The sequence below is a fragment of the Ornithodoros turicata genome, chromosome 2 (genome assembly GCF_037126465.1).
Source record: "Ornithodoros turicata isolate Travis chromosome 2, ASM3712646v1, whole genome shotgun sequence".
Classification (NCBI taxonomy): domain Eukaryota; kingdom Metazoa; phylum Arthropoda; class Arachnida; order Ixodida; family Argasidae; genus Ornithodoros; species Ornithodoros turicata.
This window is the reverse complement of record NC_088202.1, coordinates 118,132,994-118,151,675: the sequence shown is the minus strand read 5'-3', so window position 1 is coordinate 118,151,675 and position 18,682 is coordinate 118,132,994. Positions and strand designations below refer to the sequence as shown.

The following is an 18,682-nucleotide window of genomic DNA, read 5'->3' as shown; positions in this document are numbered from 1 at the left end:
CCAAGCATCCATTTGTACTTAGGGGGTCCAGAACCTGTCTCAGTGTTCTGGGGTAGTGGAAGCACTGAAGGTGAATTTAGCTAGAGGGCGAATATAATGTGCTTTTGGTAATCTCCTGGGCGCACTTAGGTCCGCCGCGCTCGACACAATGCAGTTAACGTAACGCATCTTACGTGTAATCGAATTAGACAGCAATTTCTGAGACACTAGGCAGACACCTGTCATGACGTAGATTATGGCGCACCACTTACGGCAGAAACGTCCCAGTATTTTTCGTGTTCCATCAAAAGTGAATCAACGCCATTCCGCGCCATGTTGGTGAAACAAAGCTCACGGAAAGTGAAATGGCGCATCAACAGCTGGCAGGCAAAAACGCCCAAGCAGTCCCCAGAAGACCGTGGAGTTTCGAGAAGAGGGACTTTGGACATGCAAGAGTCGCGCTCACGGGCATCTGAATATATTCAGTGTGGATAAGCTTTATCTGTTGGGAAACTCGGAATAACTATCCTGGAATAGAGTATCTCGCTATAGCGGTGCCTTGGGTGCCGTGTCGAGCGTTTCACCGAAGTTCTGATTGTGGATGGTAGCGGATGGCTGATTAAGAACAGAGCTGTAACACATGTTGAGGCTGTTTGTGAAATTAGTAAAGCTGATGAGATGATAGAATCAACCGTCGTGCAATACGTTCTTCGTGGAGCAAATTGGTCTCTACGGTGTAATTCATGCCTAACAGGAGAAAAGAATAGCAAGTCAACATGTAAGGGGAACCGACGCCAGCGTGGTGGTCTTTAAGAATGAAGCAGAAGACGCTGCAGGCCACTCTGTAGGGACCAATCTCACTTCAGCCTTTTGGTTTTTAGCCTCAAGCCAAATACAACAAGCACTCATCCTAGTTATCTAACAAGCTGCAATAAACATTTACGAAATGCTACCAGTGTTGTAAGGATGCGAGAAGTGACTTACATGAAACAAAATTTTGTTTTATGCCCTCTTTCTTTGCATTTTTCAGGTTTCGAGTGCAACTCCAGAACTGTTCGTTTATACCCGCTGTGGAAGGGACATTGCGTGGAGTGGAAGTCCGAATGTGGAAGTACGTACTCGCCAAGGTATGGAACCGCAGTTGTTGCGGTGAATCACCTCATCCCATCGTCATCCATGTAGTTGTTGCCGCTTCGTTGGCGGCGGGCTGCATCGGCGCGCCGAACCCTGAACTCACCGGACGGCGTACGCTCCATAGTGTATATTGATAGTGGTATACTGATTGCGTTCTCACCCTGCACGACAGTCTCCTTTCTTTTTTGTTTTTTTCTTTTTTAAATCTGATGGTGGTGAAAGGGCTTACCGTTATCGGCCTCACAGAAGTGGGCAACGTCACGACTAACGCCCTGGGGGCGTTATACGCTGCGATTTGCTGCTGCGCCAACCAATGGCGCGCCGAATAAAATGCGAGAAACCACGCCGCCACCTTGACAAAAGTTCCCTCATACAGATATTGCTGTGAAACGTCTATTTGTAAACAGTACCGCGCAAGACATAAACAGAGCTTTACTTTTGCGCAGAACCACCACGTTATATCCCGTCGCAAAGGCGACGTGCTACGATATTCTAAAACTCACTAGTAACGTGGAAGGTGCACATGTGCTCATGATAGCGAGTTTTAGTGGATAAAAAAGTGTTCATGATAACGGTTTCGAAAATATCATAAGCCAATCGCCCTGTTTCTTTGATGCGAGTGACATGACATTGCTGAGCTTGGATATGATAAGTATTTTTATCGTATCGTTTCCGTGGAGTTCTTCGGATGTACTAAAACTCGCTGTTGACGAGATGTAGGAGAACATAGGAGTTTCACGATAACGTTTCCGAAAACATGACAAGGCAATCGTGTGATTCCTTTTGAGTGGCTGACGTCACCATGGTGATATCTTATTGACTTACAGCGATATGGAGCCAGAATGGCGCTTACGATTATGTAAAACTCCCTAATATTTAATAAAATTTCCCCATAATAGAATATAATCTGCAAATATGTTCTCGCAGCTGTTGTTACCGAACACATATTAGGTATCTGCCGTAGAGACCGCGAAGCGAGCTCCCGTGGGACACCCTTGTTTTACTGGGTCTATACTTGTTGTGCTTTTCCCGTCGCATTCGTCACCGTAACGATTCTCCTGTTGGATCATGACACTTATTCAGGAGATACAGAATTCCCTTCTGTAAGTTTTGTCTCGCAAAGACTGTGCAACAGAACCCCAGGTAGTTTCGTGCTCTTCAGGATCTCAAGCGCAAACAATTTAATAGCTCCAGTTTGCTTGAAATCAAAAGCATGCATCGATTTAGTTGTAAGCAGTTATCGGCTACATCATGCCGTTTTCGAAATAAGTAGAATTTATAGTCGCCTTATAATACCAGTCAGTACGTATTGTTAAGAGGCATTGGGACATTGTGGGAACTGTGACCGTGGGGAACTGAAAGACTATATTTGACGAGTCAGAGAGCTCCGTTGGTGAGAATCGAACCCACATCACCTCTCTGGATGACAGTCACGTGTTCTACCGTTAGACTATGTCGACATTGTTTTTAATGCAGATATGAATTCATCATTACGCTACGTCGACATCACGGCCTCAACATACCAAGTCATCGTTGATGAAGACACGAAGACACACATTCACTCTGGTCACATTTACTCTTACATTTTCTTCCATGTACACTCACATTCATACAGAGACGAACAAACCGTCCTCAGTTTACGTATCGTCGATTCATCCGGGAGCGTTCATCGCTCATAAATGTAGGATTGACTGTATCCTAAGTATGAAATTGGAGAAGAGACTCGCTGCTTGAGTGTTGGGTTAAATATTTTGTTTGTCTTAAGGGAGGTCTCAAACACGGGGTTCACGAGCAGCTATTATATTGTCCGAGGACCCTTGACCACCGAACAGAAGGAAGCCACCCTCTAAAAGAAAATCAAAACTTCGCAATGAAGCCAGATTTTCAGGCACACATTTTACCCTTATCCTCCGTATAGTCCTACCCCTAACCATGTTACGTGAACCACATACGTGTGTGAACATTTCTTGTGGCTCATGAGCCTCAACAAGACACGGTAACAGCAACTTGGTATTCGAGTGCACGTTGGTAAACTAACATTGTACTAATACAAGCTTATAGAAGCAGTAGCCTCTTCGGAGGCCATATGCGGGAAATGGGAAAGGAACAGAGAGGTGAAGAAAATAAATGAATACGGAACATTCATGAACAAGAGTCATTGTATTTTAATTCCTAGGAGTCACATGAGAATATCCAACCCGAAATCATCCAATGTCAATAAAGTCAGCTTACTCTTTCTGAAAGAGCTGCTAAATAGCATGTGAGCTGATGACTAGAATACACCAGGATAAAACCCAGAGACTAAGATCTACGACAGCAGAAGACTACACTACCACAGACTACAGAGACTACACTACGCTACAGACTACACTACTACAAGTATCAAGTATCAACTTCGTCTGTGCGTTTCTGTTGTCGCCGTCCTATAGTCTTTGGGTTTCACCCTAATTTACTCATTCTCTCTTATATATCCATTTCGTTTTCCGAGTTGAAACTCTAAGCAAAGAAAACAACACAGTGTGTAAATAGAAGATAATTTCCGTGCTTCTAATGTTCCTAGCTACTTGGTGAACTAGCTTCTGTTTGGACGATAACGATCGTTCTCCAGAGTCGCATACCCGGGCGTCATCGCCGGTCCAAACGACGAGCTATTAGCTGCAGTAGACGGTCATCATGAGCCAGGGCAAAGCCACCCAGAGAGAGAGCCTAACTCCTTCGTTTGGAGCCCCGGCACGGGCATAGCTAGTTTACATGACTGTAGTCCCACTGAAAAAGCAGCTATTTTCGTTGTGAGAATCGAAAAGCGCATGCCCTTACTTGCCTTTTGTTACGGTATTCTACCGGCATATCATTTGAGTCATGCTAACACCCTCTCTGCTTTAAAGTGCCACTACGGACTAAATCTCGTGTCTTCAGAATCCTACCAAGGTTATTTTACTGAAATCTTCTTTTCTTTGTCTCATTTTACATTCCAATAAAATATTTTGGCTCTACGTGATGCGAAAGCTAGGGGAAGTCAATTTTTATTATTGAGAACTGTGCCGTCATGTTAGGGTTTGACGGAGCACCCGGCTCTCATCTGGCAACGTTGGTGCCCTTCGCGTTTTCTGGGGAGCTCACTTTTTGCACTTCATTAGTGCAGCCCCACGTGACATATCCTCAGACCGCTCCGACCTTCGAGAAAACACTAAGGAGGGAGAAGACATCTCCCCCATTGTCCCCTTTTTCAATCAGCGTCATTTGACTTCTCCTTCACGTGACCTTCCCTGGACGCCGGCATCGCTGCTAGGAGACGAGTGCCCTCTCCATAACATGATATCATTGCACTTTGTAGGCTTATGATTACGTCACCCCCTCCTTGCGTCATCGAAACTTGTAGAGGCTCAGCAGATCGTCAAAAATTGACAGAAATGCACAACGTTGCTAGACAGGATTGAAATTTCGCGTATAGAATCCTTCAGGCACCTTCTATTCATGGACTAAATAAAATAAACGCTGTTTTCCCAGTCCAGAATGACACTGTAATACCTCGAATATGTGTGTAGGTCTGAGTCAGTTCACGGTTATGGTGACACCAACCGTTGTAACGTGTTCGTTTGAAAGCAGTACAGCCACCCTAAGGCAAAATGGTTATTCAGCAAGTGTAAGCTTCTCAAAATAGATTCCCCCTAAAAATGTACATCTTTCATTTCCTTTTTCTAAGGCTACAGGGGCACAGGAAGGTATCTAAAAATTTGCGGTTTGTGAATACAGGCATCTTAACCTGATGAGCAAGACAAGTTTTCTCTGTACACGATATTTTTCATTAAACACACACACACACACTCGAACATCGCCGCGCGCGTTCCCGCTCTACTCGATCCACAGGGTCAAACGAGAGGAGGAGAAAACATGATCGGTGATGTCATTGCGGTCCAAATCAGAGTAGTACCAAGTAAACGCAGCGAAAAGGACGCAAGCACAAGGGAGAAGTGACAAAACATCAGAAACTGCGCAGTAACAGACGGCGTAAACAGGGAGAAGTGACAGACAACAACGCAGTTTCTGTTGTTTGTCACTTCTCCCTTGTGTTCGCGTCCGTTTTGCTGGATGGTGAAAAGGTGCGCCGTTGTCAGCCTCACAAATGTGGGCAACGTCACGACTGGCGCCTTGGGGAATGTGCGTCCTGCGCCGACTTCTAAAGGAACTGTACCGACATATGTCCGAAAGCGTCTGAGGAAACCCAGGGAAAACTCCAGACAGCTCAGTCGGCACCAGGATTCGAACCCAGGTATCTCCCAGTCTCGACGTAACATGGGCAGCCCGCTAACCACTGAGCCACGGGAGCTGGTCACTTTGCCCCGTGATTTGCCACGAACTCTTGCACGAGCCTATCACAGCTTTGACTTTGGAGCGCGCTAACTTTAAATATAACAACAACAACAACTTTATTTTCGGCCTTGGAGAGTGGGGAGTTTCATCGCAACAGGCGATACTCTACCCCAGTGCTTGGTGGAATGGGGGAATAAAATAACGAGCCCCTTTACAATAACGATCGAAGTCCGATGGTGTCCAGAAATGTCAGAAGAGCTTTGAGCGCAGAGCGTTGCTGGGCTGGATTGGGCCAGGGACCAAGCAATTTCGGTAGGGAGAAAGGGCGAGAGTCCAGCTGACGAAGAGACTCGGAGAGTGTGATTCGGGAAGGTTCGTAGTGAGGGCAATGAAGAAGAATGTGCTCCAGATCCTCAAGAGCACCACAGTGGCAACAGGTGGGAGAATCAATTTGTCTCAAGCGGTAACGCCACTGAGCTGTAAAGGCCACATCGAGGCGCATGCGGTGGATTAATGCAGCATCCTGACGACATGTGTTTCGTGGCATGCGGAAAGCGAGCATGGGATCAACTCTGTTCAACATAGAGGGGGGAAGAATGTCGGTTGTCCGTTGGCGGGAAGCCAGGGGTGTCACTAGACGTCGCAGAATTGAACGGCGGTCTCCTCTGAGCAGAACAATACGGGTCCGGTTCCGAGACGAGAGTGCTGCTTCTGCGGCGCTGTCGGCCTGCACGTTCCCCACGACACCACAATGGGCTGGAACCCACTGGAGAACTAGCCTGTGGCCTGCGGCGTAGATAGTGTGGTAAGCCATTAACACGTCGGTGACTAGGGGTGCGGATGGGCCTCGTATGCCGGAAGTTTCAATTGCTTGAAGTGCAGATTTGGAGTCTGTAAAGACTGCCCATTCCCGGGGTGGAAAATCAGCGATGTGTTGTAGAAAGAAAAGGATGGCATAGAGTTCCGCAGCTGTGGAGGAGGTTGGATGTGAAAGGCGTTTTCCGTGCACGACGCCTTCGGATGGAATGACGAAGGCTGAGGCGGACTTGTTGTTTCGGGATGCGCCATCTGTATATGCTGCCGTAAACGTAGAAAACTTCTCGTCTACCAGAGCATGAAAGTGGGCTCGGAGGACTTGAGGGGGGACCTGATCTCTTCTTTGCAGAAGGTTTGGGAGGCGTACAAACGTGGGCGGTACCGGGAGAGACCAGGGGGCTTCCGGCGGTATAGTGTCCTTAGTTATGAAGCCAGTGAGAGTCTGGCGTGTCCTCTGCGCTACTCGATAGAAGTCGCTTCCAGGGCGGTATCGAATTTTCCTGAGTAGCGGGTGGCGGGGAATGTGAGCACGCAAACGGAGGTAGTGCCGAGCCGTTTCCCGTTCACGGAGAACTTCAAGCGGGAGCTCACCAGCTTCAGCCAGTACTTGTCGTGTTTCAGCCATTCTTGGAACTCCGAGGCATCGACGAAGGCTTCGAGCAAACAGGGACCGAAGCGTATTTAATGAAGTTGTTGATATCCTGTGCAGAATAGGAAGGCTGTAAAGCACAGTTGCCCTCACCAATGCCGCGTGAACCGCGAGCAGGGAACGCTGATCACAGCCCCATCCTGGGCCAGAAAGATGTTGGATTGCGGGGAGCCATCGCTGCACTTTAGTTTCAAGGTGTTTAATGTGCCGAGCCCAGCGCAAGTCCGAGTCGATTACCACGCCAAGGAAGCGGTGAAAGCGTACTGGTTCTAGCTTCTTTGAGCCAAGCCAAAGTGGGAAATTGGCCATAGCTTTACGCGTGAAAGGGAGCTCGACACACTTTTCGGGTGAAAGGTCCATCCCGAGGTGCGTCGGGTACGTATGGATATTGTTTAAAGCGAGCTGCAGGCGGCGCTGGAGAGCCGGGCGTGATTTTCCTACTGTCCAAAGGGCGACGTCATCTGCATACACGGAGAACGACACTTTGCGAGGAATTACTGATTGTAGGCCGGCCATCACCACGTTAAACAGTGTCGGGCTGAGAATGCTTCCTTGGGGGACTCCTTGGGGAACAGGATGCTGAGGGCTTTGGCCTTGGGACGTACGGACAGCGACAGTTCGGTCCGTAAGGAAGTCTTGGAGCCAGATGAAGAGCCGACCGGATACTCCAAACGAGCGCAAGGCATGTAGCACACAAATGTGCGAGACGGTATCATAGGCGCGCTTGATGTCGAGGAAGACCGATCGCACGATCCGTCGATGGGCTCGAGCATGTTGAACTGTAGAGACTAGGTCGAGAACTGGATCCATGGAGCTTCGGTGGCGACGAAATCCAGCCATTTCGTGAGGGAACGCACGTCGTTTTTCGAGCCACCAGTCGAGGCGATGCAGAACCATTCTCTCCATCAGTTTCCCCATACAGCTTGTCAGGCTCACCGGGCGAAAGGAGGATAGGGCATTTGGGGGCTTGCCTGGTTTCAGGATGGGAACAACCAAGGCCTGCTTCCATGTATGTGGTAAAGATCCTTGTTGCCAAGACGTGTTATAGACATGAAGGAGAGCTTGGAGTGACCGCCCGTCAAGGTTTCGTAGGGCGGCATAGGTGATTTTATCGGGCCCAGGGGACGAGCTGGCGTTCACAAGCTTCAACGCTGCCTTTAGCTCGATTAGTGTGAAGTCGCGGTCCATAACTTCCGGGGGACGGGGCCAGTCGTGGTGAAGTTCAGCCGTCAAACTGTGGACAAAACTGCGGTGTAGGGGCGTGGTCGAGGCAGCCACCGGAGTCGTTAGTACCACACAGAAGTCCGTCGCAAGCGTGTTCTCGTCTACACGCTGAACGAGAGCCAATGCCGCGAGAGGATTCTTTTGAGGGGGCGCCTCCTTCAGAGAACGGATTGTCCGCCAGATCTTCGTGGCCGGATCGAACGATGAAAGGTGGTGGCAAAACTTACGCCAACGCTTCCTATCCTCGTTTTTAAGTTCTCGTGTTACTTTAGCTTTCATCCGGCGGTATTCCACAATGTCCGTAAGTTGCCCTGTCCGACGAGCCGTTCTTTCTGCTCGGCGACGTAATGCTCTAAGGTGATTAATAGCGGGGGAATGGCCGATATGGCCTGTTACCCTTTTAGACATGACCACCGCGTCCTGAATACCGCGGGTAATTGCTTGAGAGAGAGCCTCTGGGGACATACCGGTGTGCACAGATGTTCTGAGGCCCTCACGAAAACGTCTCCAGTTTGTGAAAGAAATCAGTCCAGCAGTGGCTGAGAGGGGCAGTCTGTCGTGCGAAATATATAGAGGAAAATGATCGCTACCTCTAGTGTCGACGTCCGTAGCGCACGACAAGTGGCGAATCATGTCGGTTGAGGACCACGAGAGGTCCAATACATCAAGTGACAGTGGGGATCGCATGTAAGTGGGCTCGCGGTTGTTCAGCAGGCACATGTTATTATTCTCCATTGCCTCTAACAACCTCCTTCCCCTACTGTCCGTCCTTCGGCTTCCCCAGGCCGAGTGATGTGCATTGAAGTCCCCTAGCACAAGCGCCGGGGCTTCCAGAGAACCAAGTAAGCGTTCAAGGTCACTCCACGGGACCTGTACCGCGGGACGGATATAGATACTGACGACCGTTAACAGCATGGGGCCAAGGCGGATCCTGCATGTGACGTAATCATAAGAGCGATGACAAACTGAGCCGATGGGTGCAGCAACGAGGTCATTGCGAACGTATAGCGCTGCTCTACTTTCAGGGGAATGATGAGAGCGATAGATTGTGTATCCACTAACACGATGTGTACAATCCATGCCGTGTTCGCATATAGCTATGAAAGGGAACTTGTACTGTTGGAGATGTGATTTAAAATCTGGGAGCTTGTTACGCAGGCTTCGAGGATTCCACTGCATGGCCAGGGCTTTTTTATACAATTCCGTCATGCTGATGCGAAGATAATGCCTCCAGTGCCAGAAGCGCTTGAACCTCGGGCAGTTGCGACGCACCAGGAAAAGCAGAGACAATGGCCTTAAGGGCGGCGAGTACCGCTGAGAAGAGTCCCAGAGGAGGCATATATTGGGGGGCTGATGAGGGTGCTGGTTCCGTCACACTGGCGTAAGTGTTTGTAATCTGTCTTGATGGACGAGGAGGCGGTGCGCTTGTGAGAGGTGTAGCCGCGACTGTGTTCAGCGACCCTCGTTTACCTGGTGCAGATCGAGGGGGTAGTGCAGGAAATTCTTGTGCATTTGTACGAGACGGGAGTGTGGCACTAGCATCCCTAGGAGCATCAGACGAAAGTCGTAGGGTTCGGTCTTGGTGCCTCTTGGTGGCGGCGGTCTTGACAGGACATAAAGAAAATGATGCGGGATGGCTGGATTTGCAGTTAGCACACTTTGGCTCTCTTTTATTGTTGCAGTCTGATCTCCGGTGAGGTCCGGCGCAGATGCCACACCGTGTAGAACCTCGGCAATATCGTGCAATATGGCCAAATCGTTGGCAGTTATAACACTGTATGGGGCCTTCTATATACTCTTGGACTGTGAAGGTCTGAAACCCCAGGGCAATTCGGGGAGGAAGACGGATTGTAGGTTCAAAAGTCAGGATAACGCTCCGTAACGGGGTGAACACATCACTGCCATCTTCTGCTAGGGAATGCCGAACCTGTCGCCGTGCTGATAAAACCCTTGCGTCTTTAAGATAGAGCACGAGGTCGTCGTTCGAATACTCTCTTGGAACATCATATATCTTGCCCATATTTCTGGCGTACGATTGGGGTATGGATGGTATCACCGGAATGCCAGCTAAGCACTTAGCAGACAAAAGGTTGCGGGCGGCTGCTTCGGACCGTACGGAGACGAAGAGAGAACCATCTCGGTGGAAACGGTGGTGCATAACCTGTTGTTGGGTTAGCAGGCGTATCTCACTAGCGACCGCATTAGGATTCACCTTCCAGAAGGAGTAGTCAGTAGTTGCTGGTCGAAACAGTATGGGAATACCGCCGGCTCGGTTCTTCTTGTAGGTGACAGTGGTGAACGGGTCATGAAGTAAAGTGGCAAGGTTGCTATCGTTCATCGCATCTGTCTGCTGACTTTAAATATAAGGATAACGATCGCTCTGTGAAAGTTGAATATCGAGGCCTTGACAAATAGCAGTTCTGTCACAAACGTTGTTTGCTCCAACGGATTCTCCTTCGACTCCACACTGTCTTGAGAAATGGAGCAGACCGCCTTGTTACATAATATAGCCTGCCCCTACCCGTCGTCCATTTGTCTATTTGCCATCCCCCCCGAGAAGCTTCCCTGGACCTGCCTTTGCTTGTCGTATCCCGTTTGTGGCTATAAGACTTCGTTACTTTGCAGCGAATCCACACGACGGTGCTTTCTTGTCCGCGTGCTTCTACAAAACCCGCTTTGTGTTTCCGCGCTCTGTGTTCCCGAAGAGGATCGACACAATATTACGTGCCTCCTATAGAGCTCAATCATCTAACCGAAACTAACAGGGGGAAGAGAAACGGGCGAGGAGAGCATGATTAACAACGATGGAACCCGAGACACGGAGAAACACGTGTCGTGTCGACGATGTTTCATACTAGAGGGTCTCGGCGGCAGGTAGGGGAGAGAATAGGAACAATCGCAATAGAAGAGAGATCACATGAGAGATTCGCAAAGGGCGTTCCTTCTGTGTATTCCACCATTAAAGTTTGCACATCCAAGCACAGGAAAAACTAAAGCGTGGAAACGTTGGCTCCATCAGTATGAACACAGGTGGCTCGGTATCGCTTGTAGCTGTGCGCAGCGATCTAATGCAAGGCGGTGCAACAAAAAGAAAATAAATAAGCGTAGATATATGTATATCTGAGTCCGGAGACAAACTGCATTGCTGCTAAAAAAGAGAAGAGGAGAACACAAGAGTCAAGTGCGAAAGAGCTGGGGCTTTCCCATGCTTGATGGTTTCAGGAGTGCGTGTGTGTCTGATTTTTGTCCGTGTTATATTAACTTCTGCAACTTTGAAATATGGTCATGTCGAAGCAACTTTCCGTCTACTAAGTTTAATTTTACGTTCTGGCATTTTGCTAAAATCGAGGCGGTACCGAAGTGCAATGTCTCCTCTGTGATCTCTCATGCACATTGTCCGCGGTGTCCACTTTTGCATACGTTAGTGAGCGTCGCTGCAAGGGCACCTTCGAGAACGTGTGTCTTTAATTCGACTCCACATGAGGACACGTCCGCTCAATGTGAGATTTGCGCGCTACCGATATCTGTAAATGACCGTGAACCTCGACAATCTGTCAACAGCGCGTCCATAGAACAGCTTCCCTTCTTTCCTGATGTGTGCTTTCGCACCGTGTGAATGGTGGAGGGTCAACGTGACAACGACTAACTGTCACAAGGACAAAGGTCACGTGGGCTCGTGAAGAGAAGAGAATGGTGCAGTTCAGGTCTGGGCTCGAAGCGAGGGCTTCTAAAGCTGGCCTTTGATCTATTAAAATGGCGTCATTTGCATCCCCTCTGAACCTTGGTTTATTTACTTAGTGTTTTGCAATGGAGATGTCTTGACAATTACCTCTTGGTTCACGTGCCATGAAAGGTCGCTCCTGTTGTGTCACGCATATGTCAACGCAACTGTACATACTTCTGAATTCCGTGCTGATGAATTGGAGGAAAATTCTTTTAGGAGAGCTGTTCCTCTTGAATCACAACCTTCTATATCATGAATTCCAACCTTTGTAAGTCTCACTGCGTAGAATGGGCTGGAAGGACATCAGCCCGCATCAGCATGCTGCCACCCACAGCAGGAAGTTCGCTCTAGAGTCTAGACAAACACCGAACAAATGAGGCACGCTGGCATACATGCTGTAGAGAATTAAGAGACATTACACTGCATCGAGCATTAACGAGCAGAGCGAAGAGTGCAATCACCCGCGCACTCACGCATTCAATTAAGTGTCGCGACTGATTTCCTATGCAACGCCACAATCAGGAACCCCCTAATCCCTCTTTCCTGGCATAGCTACCAAATTAACGACCGAGGCGATTTGCAAATTGCGAGCCCCATGTAGCTGCCTTGAGATACAGTATTCCCACACTACTTTTGCATTACAGACGCAAACAAACAGCTTCCATGACACTGCGCATGCGCCATACACAACGGACATTTCCTGCCAGGTTGCGGACGCACTAAAGGCTGTTTTAGAGTCCAACGGCGGGGCCAAACGACACCCAGCGCACCGCCGCGCATCGCGAGCCGCCGCTGGTGACTTCATAGTTCGATGACATTCGGCGAAGCGCGGCGCGGTGGCAACGCGCGACTACGTCAGCCGCCGTCGGGGGAGTACAGCAACGCTCTACATCTCGCGGTGGCCACGGCGCTGTGCACGGCGTGGGCTCCGGTGGATTCGCATTTCCCGACGTGCCGTTGCCCATTGAGCTTTCGATCGAGCCTGTTAAGGAACATCCGTGACTATAGAATGCACGACGGATAGACTACAGACAAGCAAACAAAGGAGAACAGCTGGGAAGACGTGTGACTTTCTTCTTCAATTCGGTGTCCATGTTTGGGGGTACAAACTGTACTACAGTAGTACAAACATACGATTGGAACACGGATTGTCTTTAGTCGGTATGCAAAACCCAGCGCCATCTGGTATCGCTCACGGGACCCTACCTGAATTCCGCCATGTTTGAGGCGTCCAACTCGGCTCGAGCCATACACAAAGAATGTTGTCGTAAAACAGTTTCATCGTGTGCTGAGCTTCATAGAAGTGCTGTTCCGCTATGTTGTGTGCGTGGCGAGGGGAAGGGTTCAAAAGGAAATGCAAATCAAGTAAGAGTGCTTCAAAAGCCTGTATTGCTGATTCTGTCGAAAGCAGTGAGCGCGGTTATTACTAATCGCACCGAGACGGTGAACGCGTTAACCCAGCGCATCGCTGTTTTGTTATCCCACCCCAGCATAAATTTAGACAGTTTAGTATATCCGATCTGAGAACTATAGTTAGTGCACTCTATAAGGCAGGAGCATTTGGTACAAACTAAACGCTTCGTACGACTGCAGTTGTCATGAAGCCCCCTGTAATATTCACTGTTACGCACTGTCATGAACTGTGATTTTTCTTGGCTCTGCTTCTTAGCTCTTAGCTTCCTCTCACCACGTGAGTAACATGGTAGAACAGCACATGTATGAGGCATGACACGCGGTAGAACTGATGCACGAGAGTCGTGTGCATCGCTCGGGCCGCGGCGGCGCCTCAAACGTGGCAAAAATCTGGAGATTTCCGTGCTCGCTACAAGAGGGCGCTGAGTTTTGCATACAGTCTGTTGCCAGATATGACAGCTTTCCCACTACAAAATGTGAAAATCTCCGGTAGAATCTCCGGTTGCGCTGCACCGAATCCCGTCAGACTATGATCCCGGTAGGATGAGAAAGCGTAGCGAACGCCCGCTGTCGGCGCGGAACGCGGGCGGTGATGGGCGAAGACTACGCCTTAATTTTCCGTGATGGGCGTGACGCGACAGCCCTCGTGCCGTCGGGCGATTTAGACCAACACCTCCAGTAACATAAGGCCTGCGCCCTATGTCACACACGGAGGCCTGCGTGAGCTTCGCGAGCTGCTTCCAGCTTTTCTCTTTTCGCTCTTTCATTAACGTCATAGCGTCATGTGACGTATAGGGCGCACGCCTTCTGCTATCTAGGGAGAATTGCTTAGACCGTCTTGGAGAGTATGTGGGTTATTTCTTCTTCTTTCTCCTTCAAGGTAAACATTGTCTGTCTGTCCCTTCGTGTTCCCTAGTCTCGGGGTTTTTACATTATGCACCATCTTCACCAGCTCGCTTGCTTCCTAGCCATTTTTTCATTAACATTAAATAGTTACGACAGATGTCGACAGAATTTTATTTGCGACCCCTGATACCATATTATTGAAACTGGCGGCGTGCTTCGCACATGCCGGATTGAATTCCGCCGGCGCTGCTTGTTTTGCGATTCTACGGGGGCGTTTTGATGCTTTGTGGCACAAGAGATGCTAAGAGAGGACATTGTGTATTAGAGCGGGTACCTTTATGGAGCTCCAAGGGGCGGCGAGAAAGTAAAAGAAATGGTATGACTACAACTAAGACAACTATAAGAGCGCTAAAACCACAAGAAGGACTAAGCAACGCAAGTAACGCAGATCATACTGGAACTGGAGACCCTACGTATCCTCCTCCTTATGCAACAACCCTGGACACCCAATACCGCTTCTCCTGGCTATGCTGAACTATACCCTGGCAACCGAGACCGTAATTCATCAACGAAGCAGAAGAACTAGAAGCCCTATTATTGTGGCAAGTGCACGATACTTATATCGCTAAATATTCTAAGTTGTTTGTTTGTCCTTCGTCGACAATCTGTCCCGGTGTTGATTTCGATCCTTCTGATTCACAATAATAATCTGTAGAGATGGTTTGTCATATTTATATGTCAGAGCTCAGAGAGTGTTCAGAGTTTCGATTTCAGTTGTGCCCATGAGCAATACATGACTGGCAATGAACGGCTGCGCTGATAAGTAGGAAAGGCCAAATATTTCAGTACCCATAAGGATAAAATGATACGACCTCTTCCGAGCACGAGGGGATTTCACGAAGTTGTCTCGCCCTTATTAGGATGCACGCGGCCATAATTTGCTCGTGTTATCGATACATAGTTCGAAGTTTTAGTATATTAGGTGATATCCAACGATAACAGTTCCGAAAACACGAGAAGCCCAGTTGCGTCATTCATTCCATGTGACTAATATGTCGTAACCCAGGTGTCGTTGCACTTAGATTTGACAGCACAGTTTTTTGTACCTTTTTGGCAGAGTGCTCGCCATCTACTAAATCTCCTTAAAGGGATGGTCGCATCCGGATAACCAATAACCGATACACTGCGTTCGGCATCGGCCAACAGTCTACTTGGCTATTTTTTTCCTTCCAAAAGTGTCCCTTGATGTTAACTAAACGAATTAGCGTTGTTAATGTTAATGTTAACGAACGAGCGCTGCCTCCGCAGCTGCAGAAGCTCCAGCGGAGTGACGTCACTTCGTAAGCGAATGAGTGAGAGGGCGGCGCGAAGAGGTGCTATGGCGCCGTCCAGACGCCCCGTAACTCTATGAGACGCCCGCACGGCCGCGGCGTTCCTTTTCTCAAAGGCGTACCATCATTGGCCGGTTACAGAACGACGTTTCCTCGTTTTCCCAGAGAGGGAATTCCGGCATACCCTCAATATCCGCCGTCTGCTCTGGTCATGTTGTCCGTCGAATAACAGTAAAACTACACCGGTATTTCTCGTGAGATTTTCGATATCGTGGTGAGTGGTCCGCGATGAATTAAAGGGGCACTAAAATGCAAAAAGAACTTCTCTTCAATGAAAATCTGTGTTTCAATTAGTACAATTCAAACGAAATCAGTTCACACAACGTTACCATTTAAAAGAAAAACGCAATGAAAACGGAGCCATCTTTGGCGGCGACGAATGGGATCCCCAGGAGGCAAAGATTGGCGGCATCCAATGAGACAGCAGGAGACGCGCGCGCATACATATCGCGTGACTGTGGATTTGGAAGGGGTCAGATTGTAGTGTTCCGTATATGCGCGGCATAATGCCCACCGCAGCATTTTTCAAAACGGATTCACTGGATCCTAGCCCGCAGCTGTCCCACGAATGTTCGATTGAGATTTATCTTCCTGTCCTTCGGACAGCGACGCCAGTCCACTTCGCAACGCGCACCATGTTTTTCACTGGGACTGCTCAATGGCGTGATACGCGCGTGGACGCGCACCATGGACGTTCACCGATGCACAAGCTGAAGCGTCGTTCACTGCTTAGCACCAAAGCACGAAAGAGTCTGGTATAATTTTGATTGTAGCTTCGTAACGGCCTCAAAGCTTTGAATTATGATAACAAGTACGAAATTAACAAAGCGTTAACGTAATTTGAAGTGAACTTGTTTTTGCATTTTAGTGCCCCTTTAAGTGACATAATAATTTCGAAATGAACTGGAACGGATGCGACCGTCCCTTTAATTCCAACATTAATATATAGCCCAGTATTATTTTATTAGATTCAGCGCGAAGAATACTAGGCTTTGAAATGGATATATCGCCATTCAGATGTAGTCTTTTTCCTGTGTCCTCCGGCGTCATTTACCTTGCAATCATTATGGAATCAAATCAGGCATATAATTACTACGAAAAGCCTTTGCCAATTTATATGTTATTCTTAGCAAAATCAAATGGTAGGAACTCTTCCATCTAATTAATTCGATACAGAAGCAGGAGCCTCTGATAGCTTTTCGAAGAAAGAAAAAAAAAGAAAAAGAGAAACATCAACATCAACGCTATTTTGAGCATCGACTTGATTACTGAGAAAGAGAAAATGAGAGAAACCAATCCGAAATTAATCCTCTAGAGCAACGTTAGCATGTTTTCACCTAACAGGCAAAACACGCGTTCTTAGTTAAGACATGTTATCTGTCGGGTACAAAGTCCCGTAGGCGTTTGAATGTGAAAACAGATTTGTACAAGCCCACACTCAGATATGTTTAACGGTGCAGCAAGTTCAACAGTGTGACCAGTTCTGAATTACATTTCGTAAAGTACTATGTGGGTCTTCAGTGAAATGTGGACGTCGGTTCTAGTAAAGACAGCGAGACAGGAGAAACGTATACAAGGGGAACCCAAGACGCCCTCATCAGTATGTCTCCATCTAAATCATGACGTGACGTGTTTGATCTTGAACGCGTGTTCACCTAAAGCTCAGACAAGACCTTTGGTTCTTTTTGTTGTGAAGCGGTTTTGCTCCGTCGTCATGTGCGTGTGATCCAAAATTTATAGCCACATTAAAGGCTTCATTATCAGAAAAATCGTGGACTAAAAATGGAACACCAGCGCTGTAAACTTACAGGACTGGGTACTCGTGCCTCCAGTAGAACTAGAACTATGCACCACCCAGGAGTGTCTCAGGCAAAACTGTCATTGTACGCTGGGCGTCTATCAGTATACTTCAAGTAAGCTGGTTGTTCCAGAAGCCAATGAACAACGAGTGATAGCCGGTCTTGTCAAGGAGTTGGTTCCGTACTTCATACACCGCGCTGCACTACAGGCACATACTGGTTCGACCAATATTGACGACAAAGTTATGTTATGATAGAACCCATTACCCCGGAACTGCATTTACATAACTGGAATATAAATGTATCTCTGGTTTACATGGCTCCGAGTCAAATTGGTACTTATCACAAGAGTACGCGACAACGTTGTACCATTGTTGGTAACATTGGCGACGAGATAAAGGCAATGCTGGATGTTTTCATATAATATAATCAGCTATACCAGCTATCAGGCGCTTGCTCCTTGGAAAACCTATTGACACAGACAACCTTAAATCACCCCGTACTCCCTCTTGCTGGGCTTTTCACGAACATTTTCCATCAGATGATGCCGGGACGTAGTATAGACAGCTGCCGTGAAGCAACGCCTGCGTTTTCATCTGTTGGTTATACCTGTGGTGCATGAAGTGATCTACAACACATTCTTATAGACCGTGCACGTTAACAACAAGAGCGGCTCTGCAGGAGGACTATAAGGGTGAACCTGTCTAAAACCCAAGAGCTCTGGTCCTGTTAGATGCGCCAATGCGGTCTTCCGTCAGTATTTCTTTGTTTTTCTCATCTTATTGTGTCTTTCTAGGATGCAAAGCATTGTCCGTCGCCATTTCAATGCTGCGAAACTTCTAGGCACCCTGTCCAATACAATGCAGCTACATGCGTTGGCAAATTTCCAGACCGAGGACTACTGTCCTGACGGCTGCGCTGTACCGAAAGATCCGAATTTTTCACAAAAACCAGGAGTTTACCTGAGTGTGCCGTACAACGCATAACGCATGACATTTTCAAAGGGCATCGACTAGACGGTAGACATTACGACGTAGCGAGTATACGTTATATACAACATTCTCATACAGGCAGGTTTCATACTGAACACCAAATAGGTGGACGCCCTGTAAGTTTGGCAGTAATTTTGGACGCGATAATTAGTAGCGTTAGTGAGTGGGTCCCAAACTGTGGGTCGCTACACGTTCCGAGAGGGGTCGAGAAGCGGCCCACAAACTAAAAAAAAATAACATAGAAAAATGGCACGCCGTGGCTGCTGCTCTGCGGTACCAGGAAGCCCGTGGCAGCACCCCCGGAGGTTTCTCATAAATGGCCTTACATGCGGGGTACGCCACGCTTTCGATGCATCACACGGACTACCTTTCACGCCTGCTTTCACTTGTGCACGAGGGCCAAA

At 48.2% G+C, this 18,682-nt stretch overlaps 1 protein-coding gene across 4 annotated transcripts in view; it reads right to left on the bottom strand.

Annotated features, from left to right (window-relative positions):
- LOC135385982 (glutamate-gated chloride channel-like) overlaps positions 1 to 18,682 on the bottom strand; it is a 310,653-nt gene that overhangs the window by 200,808 nt on the left and 91,163 nt on the right. The window lies entirely within an intron of this gene.